This window comes from Electrona antarctica (genome assembly GCF_951216825.1).
Source record: "Electrona antarctica genome assembly, chromosome: 21".
Taxonomy (NCBI): Eukaryota; Metazoa; Chordata; class Actinopteri; order Myctophiformes; family Myctophidae; genus Electrona; species Electrona antarctica.
Genome location: NC_136802.1, coordinates 31349928 through 31366316, shown reverse-complemented (window position 1 = coordinate 31366316; position 16389 = coordinate 31349928).

Below are 16389 nucleotides of genomic sequence, written 5' to 3'. Positions count from 1 at the left end.
GGTTTCTCTCCGGTGTGAATTCTCTGGTGTATTTTAAGTCTGGACATTGTAGGAAAGCGTTTACCACACTGATCACAGCAGTGGTGTTTTTGCATAGCCAAGCTTCTTTGTTCATTCACCCCTGGTAGAATAGGTAAACCAGGCTGATGATGCAACACTGAATTGAAACAAAGACAAATTAAACATTGCTTAGTTGTACTTCATGGACTTGATTCGACAATCTGTTGTGTATTTTAGAAAAAGAGACACATGACGGTATTTAAGTCAATATTAAAACAAAACAAATAAACATGACTTTTTATGACATGCTGTATATCCATATAGACACAGTAAGTAACTTACAGAGGTCTTGATGATCATTGGGTCCTCCATGTTGAGCAGAACTGTTCATGGTGGCATTGGTAGAGTTCATCTTCAGCTGAAGTCTGGAGTCCACAGTCAGATGTGATCAGTAATGATTGATATCCTGGATGAGTTGTGGAGAACTGACAACTACAAACTCTGTTTATACTAGAGAGCCTGAGGTGGAACCTCTAACTGCTTGGTGTTGATTGGCCAAAGAGCAGAACAATAGCATCATGTCTCCACCAATCACAACCTAACAAACTGCTGCATGCTCCACCCCTCTGTAGCTCCTCCCCCAGGTCATGCTCTATGCAACATTCTAGAAATAAACTGCTAACTCTGAGATTGCTTTGTAAGCCGAATCTAAATTATATCCAAATTATAATACATTGATGTATGGACAAAAGTATGTGGACGTGAGTAAAGTCAAAGCAGGAGTCGGCATGAATCCCAAATAACAGACACTGTCAGAGTCAAAGCATAATATAATATAGAAAGCATGATTATTTAGTTATTGGTAAATCAGGAAACAAATAACTGAAACAAAATAAATAAAAATACATTACAGCGCAGAAGAGAAAGAAAGAGAATAACTCAATCAAATGCAGTGGGAATTTGGTCTTTAATTGTGCAATGAAAGTTCAATTTGAGAGTTTTTCCATATATGGTGCATAAAAAATGCTGGTTTATAATAAACCTTAAAATAGCTCTAGTAATCATTGATATAAGTATTGTTTGTAACAGAGGTCTTCCCATGTCTCCATATCCAGTCAGTCGTATAACTCATATAGGATACATACAGAATATAAGTGAAACTGTAAGGGAAACTGGAAGAAATTTAACTAAAACACAAGCTGATAAAAATGAACGAAATGAACGAAATTAAACAGTCACAGCAATACAACCACAGCATCACCGCAGTGTACCAATGTGTTGATATGACACTATTTACTATTTACTGTATGTCAAAATTAGATCCACTTTTTGGATTTGCTAGAAGGAACACAAAGTCCCTTTTCACATGCCCCCTGGTGTGCTTTACATACTCGGACAAAAACATCCCTGTTCAACAGTGAATGTCAAGTGTTTTCCTCCACCCAAAACACCCCTAAAGGAGCTTTACAGTATAGCTCTTATTTGCTCTATCTTTTATTATTCCTGAACCTATGGGAGTGACACAATAGCTGAGTAGTTATAGGTGCATACCATGGGTTCTATAATGCCTAGTAACGGCGAGTCCCCAGTTCCATTCTGCATGAGACTCCTTAGTCTTCTCCCTGTCTCTAACCCTAACCACGTTTCCTGTCTCTCTCCACTGTACCTAACAAATGAAAGCCAAAAAAAATAAAATAAAAAATAAACAAAATCATCACAAGCCAGCCAGTCACTCATCATTGACGGGACCCACGTGTCATATCAGGGATTGAGGAGCACTTGTTTTGTGTTACTTCATCCCGACCTGGATGCTTCCTCATTGGCCATTACATGTAATGTGGTCAACACTATAGTAATGCTTTGGACGTATGCAGAGTGCAGCATGTGGTAGGAGGAGTGGAAATGTAAGGCAATTCACACTTCATCACACGGGCCATATGTCACTTGGAGAAATTAACAGATTCTCAATCTCAACTGGAAAAATCATAATTTTCATTGAGTGACATGATCGTACAAGTAATGCATAAATCTGACTTTAGCTGCAAGTCTCTTCGTCTTGTCTCCATGCCCCTTCCACTCACAAGGCATAACGTGATTATTTTTAATGGAGAGAGACCATCTCTAGAGCTCAATGAAGGGAAGGGAAGCTGCCAATTCAAGCAATCACAACTAAGCCACAAGCCAGGTCTATAAATCCACTCACTTTTCTGGCTAAGCTCATGACCCATACAGAGAGAAAGAGAGAGAGAGAGAGAGACTTGTTAAAAGACCTGTTAAATATAAATGTTGCTCCCCACAAGATGTTCCCACATTGTGTTATATCTCAATATGGATTTGTAGTAGCAGGTATACAATCTTGTGCTGATACATTTGTCATATTGTCCTATACGGTTTGTCACATTTTTTGTCTCCACCAGGCCGAAGGCATGGGGAGAGAGTATGTTTTGCACTCCGTCCGTCCGTCCGTGTGTGTGTCCGTGTGTCCGTCCGTCCGTGTGTCCGTCCGTCTGTGAACAGCTAATCTCCGGCATCGTTAACCCGGTCGATGCCAAATTTAGCACACACACTCCCTGGATGCCAACGATGAACCTCTGCCCCAAAATTTCCAGAACGGCCTGTTATAGCGCCACCAGGAGGCCGCTTTGTGCAAAACAAGTTTTTGGACAGTACACCTACAGATTTTGTCCAAACATCACGCAAATTGGTACACAGTCTCTCTAGAGCCATTCAACGAAACGGGTTTTTCAGATTTCTCAGACTCCATCCTGATTGGCTAAGATTGTCTTCCAAAGTTCACAGGAGTGCTCAGTTTCAAACAAAATGCTGCAAATCATGAACACATCGTGTGATTTCCGTGAAATTGCGCACGCACATTCCCACTAGGCCGAGGAAGAAATGCCATGTGAACATTTTCAACTCAGCCTCATGGTGGCGCTATAACTGGCCGAAAAGTGTTTTTACCTCCAATTGCACGGATTTGTGGATAACTTTGTATGCCAACTCCCTAGAGGCCAAGGAAAAACCTTTGCCTGGAATTTTTCACATCTGCTCTTTATAGCGCCACCAGGAGGCCGACATATGTAAAACACATTTTCTAATATTACTCCTTCAGATGTTATCCAAATTTCACACAAATCGGTACACATGCTCTCCATAGTCATGTGATCAAGACGGGTTTGTTTGATTTCTCATAATCCACCTTCATTGCCTACGATTGGCATCTAAACTTTTCAGGAGTAGCCCGCTTTGTACCCGTTTTGTACAAATCGCCACAACTACTCAACGCAGCGTCCGATTGCGGTGAAACTGTGCATGCATATTCCCACTGGGCTGAGGAAGAAATGCCAGTTTTCAAATCAGCCTCATGGTGGCGCTACAACAGGCAAAGCCGTGTCTCACTCACTCACACACACACACACACACACACACACACACACACACACACACACACACACACACACACACACACACACACACACACACACACACACACACACACACACACACACTCTCTCTCCTGGTGGAGACCTGTGCCCAGAAGGGCACTTTTTCTAGTTTTAATATATTTTTATTAGGTTTTTTTCATTTTAAAATACAAGACATACATGACCAAACAAAACATAGGAAATACAACAAGAGACAAAACAAAAAAGTAAACAGAACAAGCGGAAACAAAACAAAATAGACAACAACAAAAACAAAACAGACCCTCACAAGTATCCACCCGCCCTTACCCTCCCATGCCCCGGGGGAAACAGAATAAGTTACTAAGTTTGAGATTCATGCATTAAAGTAATTAAGATTAAATGCTAGCAATAGTGGAAGCAATGTAAAGAAAACAAATTGAACTATTTCATTTTTAAATATTTATATACACACATAGCCTACGGTTTGTCACATTACACTAATACAAGAATGGTATCATCGAATAAAGCAACTTGACTATCACAGAAACTGTCCCTTCATTCAAGGCCAAGTTAAAACAGTCAAATAAATGGGTGGAAATGTTTTTCTTCTTTTCTCCCGACACTCATCTTCATATCTGGCTTATCCAGCTTAGGGGAATCATTACTGCAAGTTCATTTTTAATAAGAAAATATTTTTTTATCTGTAGATGTAAGCACGAGAGATTTAATGAGAGAGTGAGCAACCGAACCAATTAAGGAAGCGCAGTCGGACGTCCCTGATTAGCAGCACTATATGGAACCAAATCACTTGATGAAGTCAGAGGGTTGCCAAACGTCCTGAAATGAACACGTGTTCAAACGCAGTCAGACAGAGAATGAGTGACAGACAGAGGAAGGTGAGCAAACACTGTATCAAATGTCAAATGTTCGAACGGCACACAGACACATACTAGACCATGTTCGACAGCCAGACAGACAAACAGATAAATATGGGCATGTAGGACCGGGAAGGGTTCCAGAAGGACACAGACAGGAAGCCAGCATTTGGCGCCTTATACCAAACTCACTGATTCCCACCTTCACAAACAATCTCATCAAGCACAGTAAAATCCTGAGTGTTAGTCTAACTATAAAAGTGTAAAAATGGACCCATTAGAATAACACTTTTATGGAGAGGCCCCCGCAGTATCTGAACCGCTATATAATATCATATTCCCTCAACATACATCATAATTGATCAAGCCTGGTTGGTCTGGGTTCAGAGCATACCGTGCTAGGGAAGGAAGTCCCTGTCTGTCTGTCTGTCTGTCTGTCTGTCTGTCTGTCTGTCTGTCTGTCTGTCTGTCTGTCTGTCTGTCTGTCTGTCTGTCTGTCTGTCTGTCTGTCTGTCTGCCTGCCTGCCTGCCTGCCTGCCTGCCTGCCTGCCTGCCTGCCTGCCTGCCTCCTGTCTGTCTGTCTGTCTGTCTGTCTGACAGTGCAGAGAAGCCAAATATGTAACACAGCAGTCAGCCTGACAAATGGAGAGGACGATCTGTCCGATGGGGCGTGCCGAAGGCACCCTTCGCACCCTCCGATGAAAGGCTCCCCCTTTCATCACAACTGTCTTTGGAACCAGGTCCCTCCCGAGCGGACATCATGGGGCAGCTCTGTCAAAAAGGGGGGGGCAGAGTGGGCCGGGAATTGACACTGTTTTGCAACGACTCTTTTTGAAAAGAGAGAGGGGGAATCAGAGGAAAGAGACGTTTCCCCTTTCCTGGACCTGTGTGGTTCACTCTGAGTTCAGTCTGCCAGAATTCGTGCAAAGTGAGATCTGCACAGGCACACTATTTGGCAGCCGTGAGACATAAGGCTTTACATGACATGTGAAAATAAGCAACTTGATATGACTGACTCATACAACAGTGGCTCTACAGAGGACCTAATCCTCATTCAGTAAACTCTAATGCGACAGTTTATGAACCTTCATGAGAGCTTTTATTGTTTTCAGTCTTCTGATAACGCAACAAATGTATGATATAAAAAAATCAATAATTGCATACTATCACCCTTTTTTGTCTTTCATGTAGTTGAAAGAGGACATGGTTAACCATGACACAATCACAACTATTTAGCGTGATAGTTATCAGCAAAGCCAACAGCTCCAGAATAGATAAGACAAAACCAAAACTAGCCTCTATTGGATGTCAGCTTTGCAACCGTGCCTATTTTCAAATCATCCCGTGAAGAGTTGTGTGTGGCAGATTGTGTTCTCATTTTCACTGGAGGGAAACTGTTTCATAAAAAAGTTATATGAGTGCGGTTCACTTGGCGCTGCCTCTCTCCAGTACCTTTCAGAGTTCAAGTCTTGCCTCTGGGTTTTGGACTCTGATTAACAAAACAGAGCTGATCATGAGTTCCGAAAAGATGTATAATGCATTATGTTGTGGAAATGAAAATACAGACAGCCTTATGCATTCTTCTGGCAAAAAAAAAAGAATCTTTGCAAACAACGCCCCGAGGGAAAGAAAGCACATAGAAATGTATCGAAGTCTTTTCATGTTCAGCAATTTGACATCTGAGGGCAACTCACTTTAGCTGTTGATTCACTTCACACCTAACACGTGAAATGCACATACTTTATTAAGGACATTGTAAAAGGTAAAGCCCACGGTAAAATATTTGAACGTGTGCATCAGTTTGTGTGTGTTTGTGTACTGCATGTTATCTCTATGTAGTGTGTGGCAGTGGCACTATATATGTTATCGTATTTTTAACAGAAGCTACTGTACTGTATGTGTCCATGACACATTTCCCTATGGGACAATGAAGTCTTTCTCATCTTGGTCTTATCTTATTCGATGATAGTGGGGTATGATGTATTCAGATAAATGTAAAAATAAATCACTCTGGTGCCCGATATGCAAGCCCTGCCTGCGCCATCTCTTCTTTTATGTTCATGAGATATGCTCACTATTATGTAGGCTACTCTTGACCTTGACCTTGATTTTGACCTTGGCCGTTTTGGCCTAAAGGTTTCCACAATGTGTTGCGTAATGACACATTGTGAGCTTGTAGATCTGCTATTTTTGAATAGCTGAAATATAAAATGGGCTTGGTTAAACATATTTTTTGGAGTAGGCTATACTGATCACTTCAAGCAATTGCCATGAAAAGCCATGTACTGTATCTATTCTGGAGTTATTGTTTTGCCCAGACAGCCAAACACGCACGCACGCACGCACGCACGCACGCACACACACACACACACACACACACACACACACACACACACACACACACACACACACACACACACACACACGCGCACACACCCGGGAGCGATTACAATACCCTGACCGCAGCAATGCGTGATCAAAAACATCCAAATCAATTCTGTTCCAGTCAGTGTATACAGTTCACAACTGTAACGTTAGGACCTGGATTTTCTATAATAAACTGTAGCAGCAGCAGCAGTAGCCAAAAGGATTGAAAAGTCAAGCTTCCCACACAAACTGGGAAAGTCTTGGTGTAGCATTGTTCCCCTCCCTTAATTACAAACCATCAAGAAACCGAGCCTCGCCGAAGACACTAAACCTGTTTGTTCCAGTGTTCAGTGGCCAACAGTTAGGTTAGGTAGCTACTAGCAGTGGAGGGTACAGTAACAAAGTACATTTACTTTAATACTGTACTTAACCCATTTTGACTTGAGATCAGATTCTAAAAATGTCTTCTACACGCTGACAGTTTTATGAAAAAGCTATGTTTCTATGTCAGTGGTTCTTCGATTTTTCAAAAATAGCAGACCTACAAGCTCGTAGCGCGCCACTCGGTGGCGCGCTATGAGCTTGTAGATCTGCTATTTTTCAATAGCTAAAGCATAACATAATGCTAACACCAAAAGGGGTTCCCAAATGTCTAGCAGTTTTAGGATGTTCACAAGATCAAAAAAGCCAAATCAAAGAAAGCCAATAGGTCGTGTTGTCATTGTTATCCTATTGGACGTTTCATGAATCTGAACTTTTGGAATGCAAACTGTAAATGCTATGATTCCTCTTGTCTATGGTGTGAACTGTCAGACAGACCTCAAAGAAAAGTCCCACACAGATCAAATAACACCAGACAAGCTTAAGAAACTTCCATCTGGGATAAGACCAGAGAGACAGGGGACCCGGGCACTAATTATTCAATAATACACAGCAGAAATCTGTGTTGATTTGTCATCATAGCAACTCCATCAATGCTATGGTGACTCAGCTGTCATGTGGTCAGAGCACTTCCATTTCCCAACGGCTCCCCTCAATGTCTTTTCACTTGTAAGTGACAATCGCGTTTTCACCTCGGAAAATCTGACTCGATGCACGGCTTGTTAGATTTGGCTTGCTCCACATCTCTTTTTGACCCCCTTTTGAGTGTATGTGGCTCCAGAGGGTGATTTATGAGTGTCATAAGAAACATGGGCAAATGTTGGATTTTTCTAACCTCAACACGAGTTATTTTGTTTGTTGTCAGGATGTGGTTGAAACATCATCTTCGGAGCCTCTAGATAGGCTATCGCGGTCGGCTGGGCCGAAATCCAATATTTGTAGAGGTTTTTGTCTCACTGAAAGGGCTGGTTGAAAAAAAATCCTCCACAATTCTAGTCCTTAAGAGACTAATCAGGAACAGGGTCAAGTATGTCATAACAATGGCCACGTCCAACACAAGTAAAAAGGTCTCCACGTTGTGAGAATGCTCGTGGTATATTCATACGCAGTAAACTAAAGAGCATAACTCATTTGGTTTGGTTTGTTCCACTCGTCCTGCATTGGACCACTAAGCCAATGTTGGTGAAGGCTCAGAGCAGAAGTGCTATAATGTTACAGCTCAGAGCTCAATGGTTTTGACAAGATCAAGTGGTAGGATATTTTATATTGTGACAAACAGACAGATATTGGTCAGATATTCTTTTACTCAGCACAACCCAAGGTTGCACCGCTTTTAATTTGGACCCTTTGGACACTTTGGGCTCCATTTTCGTCACCGCTAAACCCCTTATCCCTAAACTTCTTTGCCTTTTTTTTTTTTACTATTTTGCAAAACATTTTTGAATAGTTAAAATGGCCAGTCTACAAGCTCACAACGTGTCAATGTAGATTGGCTAGTTGAACTATTCAAAAATGTTTTTCAAAATAGTAAAAAAGGCAAAGAAGTTTAGGGATAAGGGGTTTAGCGGTGACGAAAATGGAGCCCAATTTGAATCTTTTGGAGGCTTTTTTACAGGGACCTTTAAAGTCTGTTCACTATACTTGATCCTGGTTTGTGTGAACTTGTAGTTTCACGGAGCATTTAAAACCTTATAAAACATGATATATTGTATATTTATATTGCTATTGTTTTGGAGCTAGTGTTTAGACAGACAGCTTCAGTTTGTTAACCGCAGCATATTTGGCTGCTGGAGAGGGAACAAAAAGGAACATCTCTGAGCCAAGTGAACTTGTATAACCTTGACCCCTTGTCTCCCCAACACCCACATATCTCTCTCTCTCTCTCTCTCTCTCTCTCTCTCTCTCTCTCTCTCTCTCTGTCTCTCTCTCTCTCTCTCTCTCTCTCTCTCTCTCTCTCTCTCTCTCTCGCGTGCGCGCACACACACACACACACACACACACACACACACACACACACACACACACACACACACACACACACACACACGCACACGCACACGCACACACGCGCTTTTAACACACTGAAACACACCAAGAAATGCATTTTACAGTAGGTGCATGTGCAGCAGTTTAAATTCAAACCAATCAGTTAAATCTATAATCTATATATGAGTTAATAATACAATGGTTAATAATCAATCCCTTTGATTCGGGCATGAAATCGTTAAAAAGTAGTGAAAAGGCTCATCTACAAATCTACTAGTTTCGCTAGCCCTATTTTATCTCTATCCCCACATAAACACAAGCACACACGCACGCGCACACACACACACACACACACACACACACACACACACACACACACACACACACACACACACACACACACACACACACACACACACACACACACACACACACACACACACACACTCTCGACTATCTCTCACACAAGCTCTAGCTAAGTGTCTGCACCGCCAATGCTATGACCCCTGACCTCCTCCCTCCCTACCCCTCCCCTCCCCTCCCCTCCCCGGTCCCTCTCCTATTATATCTCCCATGCGGTCAGTCTGGAGGCTGACGGGGCGGTGGGGTGGGGTGGGGTGGGGGGGGTGCTTGGTGGGCGGTGCAGGAAGAGCTCTGGTGATTAGGAGTTGGAGGCCATCGCTGGGGGTGAATGGAACCCTGACCCTGTTGTCCCATTCCTGGCAGTCACCCTGCCACTCCAGGAGTGAGGAAGAGGCCCAGGAAATATTTGTGGTGGATCCACACCCCGGACTAGATAATGTGTGTAGTGTATCCACTAGTGTATCCACTACTATACCCGGGGTTTTCAATCTTTTTATACTAAGTATACCAGCACAGAAAATATCTGGCTGTCCAAGTACCACCATAATACTAAATACAGGAGCGTATAGACCTGCCCCATCCTATTCAGCTATGTATTAACACAGGATGTAGAATGTCATTTATTCTTTGAATTGTTTTGTTTTTGTTCCATTCCTAAGCCAGTTTAGCTGCTGCTCTGAGAAACTAATCAGCACAACTGATTCTAATGTGATTAATCCGTCCTCAAGTAACTAACGGCTAGGTGTGCTGTCATGCTCATTTCAGCACGGCTGGAGAGCTACCAGTATTTTAAATATTTCATTCCACTTTTGTCTTTTTTCTCCTTCTTTGGGTGACTCCTCTGAGTACCACCAGAGGAGGGCTCAAGTACTGTACCAGTGGTTGGGAACCTCTGCACTATACGCACGCACGCACGCACGCACGCACGCACGCACGCACGCACGCACGCACGCACGCACGCACGCACGCACGCACGCACAGCCCACGGCAATATCCTCTACAGATTTCTCAGATCAAATCCGATCTGGAGGATTGAGAGAACAGGTGGAGGATGTGAATGGAACCCTGTCCTCCCTCCTCCCAGTGAGCTGTATAAGCATTCCTCACGGAAGCATATTAGTGCTTTCACTGTTCCTAATTTACGTTAACAACATGACAACATTTGTTCTTGTTCACGAATAAAACTGAATCCATATACTTTTTGGGCCCCAAATTAACCTCAGTAAGGCCATGGATTTTCAGATCAGACTGGGTGACAATGTTATCAAAAGTTAAGAAGGTCTTTCCTATATCTGGGTTGTATTTAAGATAACAATCTTTCCGGTGATAAAATGACAACAAAAGTCATCAAGAAAGTCAACCAAAGAATAACATTTTTGGGCAGCATTTCCTCGTTGATCACAGTAAGAATGCACTGAGGACACCAGCTGGAGCACTCTAGCACCTCAAAAGGTACTAACTATACAGAAGTCTCAAAACAAACTAATCAGACTGCTACTTGACCTCACACCTACATAATGAGTCATTATGCTATAGGTTGCTAACTCAGGGTAGAGGACAGAGTACAGCAACTCGCAATGGGCCTGGTTGTCAAGATACACAAGAGACCAGCAGTGACCATGAACCTGTCAAACTATCTGGGTCCCCAGATGATTAGCTTAATGGCCAACATTGTTTTTAGACTCAACAATAAACAGGAAGCTGAGTGAGTGAGTGAGTGAGTGAGTGAGTGAGTGAGTGGGTGCAGGGTGAGTGAGTGAGTGAGTGAGTGAGTGAGTGAGTGAGTGAGTGAGTGAGTGAGTGAGTGAGTGAGTGAGTGAGTGAGCGGGTGAGTGAGTGAGCGAGCGGGTGAGTGAGTGAGCGAGTGAGTGAGTGAGTGAGTGAGCGGGTGAGCGAGCGAGCGAGCGAGCGAGTGAGTGAGCGAGTGAGTGAGTGAGTGAGTGAGTGAGTGAGTGAGTGAGTGCGTGCAGGGAGGGTGAGTGAGTGAGTGAGTGAGTGAGTGAACTCATAACATAAGTGAATGTGCTCTCAAGCGAGCCATTTACAGAGTGAGCAATGAAAAGAGGCAGCAAGGGGGGGGGGGGGTGAGCGCATGTGAGTGAGCGTGTGCATGAATGAATGAATAAGAGAACATGCAAGTGAGTGAATGAATGTGAACGGGCGAGTTGAGGAAATGAGGTGCTGGGCCTTCAGCGGGGGAGCGCTTTTTCAAACGCAGGTGCCTCAATTGTCCGCCAAACAAAGCCCCCATAAGTGGGCCAACCTGTGAATGAGTGTCCATTAAGAACGGGGGGACAATGACAGGCACGTGAATAAATGACTGGATGAATGAATGGGATGAATGGATGAAGAATGGAGCGCTCAGACGACGGACGCATTCTCTTCTCTCCCCAGAGGGGAAGGAGAGAAAGAAAAGGTGGAAAGAGAGGAGTGCATGCATGGAGGCTTGTATATGGAAGGCTTGTATGGAAGGGAAAAATAACAGGAGGAGATTTAGGGGTAAAACGAGACGGAGGGGGAGACAGAAGAAGGAGAGAGAGGGAAGGTGGGGGGGGGGGGGGTCGGAGTGGGAGACGGAGAGAGAGACAGAGAGAGAGAGAGAGAGAGGTGGGTTGCAACAGAGAGCAACATAGAGGTGGGGAGGGAGGAAGAGTGGGGGGGGGGGGGACGCTGGGTTTTAGGCAGCCCATCCTGCACAATGTGACATGGCACACGCTATTAATTCTGGCTCAGCGGAGAGACCCTGCCTAGCCATCTGCTCGGGGTCAGGGGCATTTGCTGGGGTCGGCTTCACATCTACCCCCACGCCTATACACCTCCCTCCCTCCCTCAGACACACACACACACACACACACACACACACACACACACACACACACACACACACACACACACACACACACACACACACACACACACACACACACAGCCCCTCCCATGCATGTCGCCTGGCAGACACCCGGCGAGGCCCGCGTGCATTTCCATAAAACAATGCAAGCCAACCTGCTCCCGTGGCGGAGGCGGGGGGAGAGGAGAGGAAGAGAGGGGTGGGGGCAGTTGGGCTGCAGAGCGACGGCTTGCCCCCCACCCCCCCCACCCCCATTAACAATAAGGCCTGTCCGATGAAAAGGGCCTTGGTGAACTTGATATACATTACAAAAGAGCCCCGCCACCACACCATGAGGACGGCCCGGCCCTGGATGGCGACCTGCGGTTAAATTTGAGCTTGGCGTTCGTTCGTTTGTTTGCAGTCTATTCCCCCTGACCACTGCCCGACACACACGCACGCACGCACGCACGCACGCACGCACGCACGCACGCACGCACGCACACACACACACACACACACACACACACACACACACACACACACACACACACACACACACACACACACACACACACACACACACACACACACACACACACACACACACACACGACACACGCGCACTCCCTCCCCCCTTTTTGAAGTGTGTCAGACTGGTGTTGCCGGGTGGGTTTAGTGTTCACTTCCACATGAAAAAAGGAGCATAGCGACTAAGAAGAGAAAGAAGGAGAAGCGAGAGGGAGAGAAAGAGAGAGACAGACAGACAGAGGGTAGGTCAGATTTCAGAAGCTTGTTTTAACTTGTTCTGAAATTGATACATGCATTTATTTGGGATTATTATTAATATTAATAATTAATTTGAAATGAATCATTACTTCATTTATTTGGGATTATTATTCATTATTAATTATTAATTATTATTACCCTTATTATTATTATTATTATTATTATTATTATAACAACATATACAGAGCAATGTAAACAAAATGAACAGAATGATGGAAGACAAGTTGAACAGCACAGTGATAACAGATTGGAGTCGGAGCTGCCAAAGCTGTTGATGCTGAAGGTTGGGATTATAGAACCGGAATAAGTGAAGATCCGAGCAGAACTGTCTGGGACAGATGTCAGTACACATGTACCACCAAACAAACCATATCCTCCATATCCAATTATTCTCTCCATCCAACATACAAGAAAGGCATGATGTTTAAAAACAGATTAGACTTCCTGATTTCCTTGACCCGCACAGTTTGTATTTATTTGTCCGGTGTGACCAGGGGTGTTTATGGGTAAAGAGGGGGTTTAAGCCCCCTGCACTCCATTCCCCATGAGGCTAAATCCATTAATCTGTTCCTGGACAGGACATGTCTGGAGGCCAAAACAAACACATAGGATGATGCCCCGCCCCTCTCTCATGACATCACAGAGGCTAACATTGGCCCCTTAAAGAAGGGAGGTGACACACTGGAAAAAGGAGGAGGCTCCGGCATTTAAAACATTGCCTCAATGAAGTGACTATAGTACACTTCACCTTGAGAGAATAAGGTACTCCTTAAAAAATGGTCACGCATAGTGATATCACGTCTAGTCACGTCTCCGCAGGACACGGTATATATGGACATGAACCCTGATTGTGATAGCACGTCTAGTCATGTCTCCAGGACACGCTATGGACATTGAACCCTGGACATGGCCATGAACCCTTTCTCCATACTGTACCTGTTTTACATTGTGCATTTCTTGGTCAAAGTTGATCCCATGCCAAAGCGACAGCACTCGCCCAGCAGTCTGACGTCACCCAGGCAGATGCGCGCACACGCCGATCTGCCCCAGCAGTACGACGAGACTGCCGACGAGCGGCGCCGGGAAGGGTTGTGTGACTTTTGTCTTTATCCTGCAGATCTTCGCACAATGGTCGCGATGGTTCTCGCATTCCAGTCTCTCGTGCATTCGCTGACAGATACCTGTCCATTGAAACTCTATAGACGTGCCCGCCCCAAAGTTATTTGTGCATGCAGCCCCGCCTGGCAGCCGGCGAAAACTAGAGTTCTCATCAAACCCTGTACATTCAAGACACTGCCCCGCTGCCACCCTTATATCTCCATATATGGAGCTGACCTGTTCTGACATTCCATATTTGACCTCATCACACCCTGTACACTCACGACACGCTCCATATATGGCCAGTGCACACGTCCTCGCCCTTCAGGGCGAGGTCGCTTCTTCTTTTTTTTTTTTTTTTTTCGGCTTTCGCCTTTATTTTAATGGAGGGACAGACAGTAGGCTGACAGGAAATGGGGAGAGAGATGGGGGGAAGACATGCAGTAAAGGCCGTCGGGATCGGGAGTCGAACCCACGGCACACTGCCAGACTGGATTACCAGCCAAGGTGCCTGGACCACTGAGCTACGGCCCAGGCCACGAGGTCGCTTCTTGCCCTCAGGCGTACTGGTAATCTTTGGGTGGGTAGACGGTGAACTTGCTGCGTTGGTCATTTTGAAAGTAACTCTGAAGTCAAAAAATTGCGGGCACCCCTGGTCTATCATCATCATTTCAAGTGTTGTTTTTGTTTCCCACACCACACACTCAAAATGTGCCCATTCATTTTACAAGCTTTCAAATAGTGTGGTCAAATATTCTTGTTAATTAAACGGCCAAATTTGTTGTACATACACAGTGATGGAGGAGAGAGAGATGGGGGGGGGGGGTGACACGCAGCAAAGGTCGTTGAGATCGCGATTCGAACCCGCTGCACTCTGTCAGGCTGGGTGCCCGGACCGCTACCATAGCCATCCAGGCCTCTCAGTGATCTTTCAATTTATTGACAGCCTTCTTAGCAAACAAGAGACACAATGTTGTTTTAGATGTATCGCCAAAGGATAGACCACAGCAAACTTTGGAATGGGATGCTTTCATTAGTCATTATACCAGTTTATACATTGTAATATGAGCGAGTGTCTTGTGAGCAGAATTAGAGGTTAAAGTTCATGGGTCCAAATGAGCAGGTGACATCGACAACAGCCAGCAAGTATAGGCCGGTGACCTCGAGGCGCAGAGAAAGCAAGTGAGAGAGAGCAAAAGGAAAAAACAAGAGAAAAAGCAAGGGACGGAGAAAGCGTGAGAGAGAAAGAGACAGAGGGAGGGAGCGAGACGGACTAGTGGTGTAGAGTATGGCTATAACAGAGGCCTCTCAACAGCCCCCGAGATGATCGAGACCTGAAACCACACCTGTGAAAAGGAACAGAGACCTGATGGCAGAACTCTTTCTTTTTTTTGCGGCTTTCACCTTTATTTTATATTTTTGAGTGGTGCAACCACTCCAAGGAACAGCAATGTCCGTGTTAACCTATGTGACTGTGTGTTAACCTATGTGTTAACCTATGTGTGTGACCATGAGTACCAGTAGGGGCAAAAGTGGCGCTGTTGTGCCAGAAACAGAGAGAGAGAGATAGTGCTGCACTGTTGCCTGCTAATGAGAGAGAGGGGGAGAGAGGGGGGGGGGGGGGGGGATGTGACATGCAGTAAAGGCCGTCGGGATCGGGAGTCGAACCCGCGGCACACTGCCAGACTTGGACTACCGGCCAAGGTGCCTGGACCGCTGAGCCACGGCCCAGGCCGGCAGAACTCTTTCTAATCAGACTAGTGTTGTCGTTGATGAAAACATCCCTCACACTGATCCTCTGAGCCAGAAAGAAACGCCAACGGATCCAACCTGTCTCATGTATAGGACTGCTGTAGGACTGTTGCTAGACATGAAGAGTGGGTCAAAACACCATATAATAGAGTCTGCTAAAGGTTTGGTGTGTGTGTGTGTGTGTGTGTGTGTGTGCGTGCGTGCGTGCGTGCGTGCGTGCGCGCGCGACTGCACGTGCTTGTGTGTATACGCGCGTGTGTGCGTGCACCGCTCATGTCGGCGCGTGTGGTACAAGCGTGCGGCCCGTCTGTCCCCATTCCGGCCTCTCCCATGTCCTCACGGTGCTTATAAACCAGCCCCATTACCTTTAAATAAAAAAACATCTTCCAGACTTTTCCCCTACTCTCTCCTTTTCTTTCCGTTCATTTTTAGTCTCTTCCTGCCCTCGCTGCGGGTTACCTCTGAATCCTGATTGGGCGGCAGCCCTGATGGGCCAAGGCGGTGATGTCACCGCTGTTATTTGCAATAGGATGAGCTCACTGGT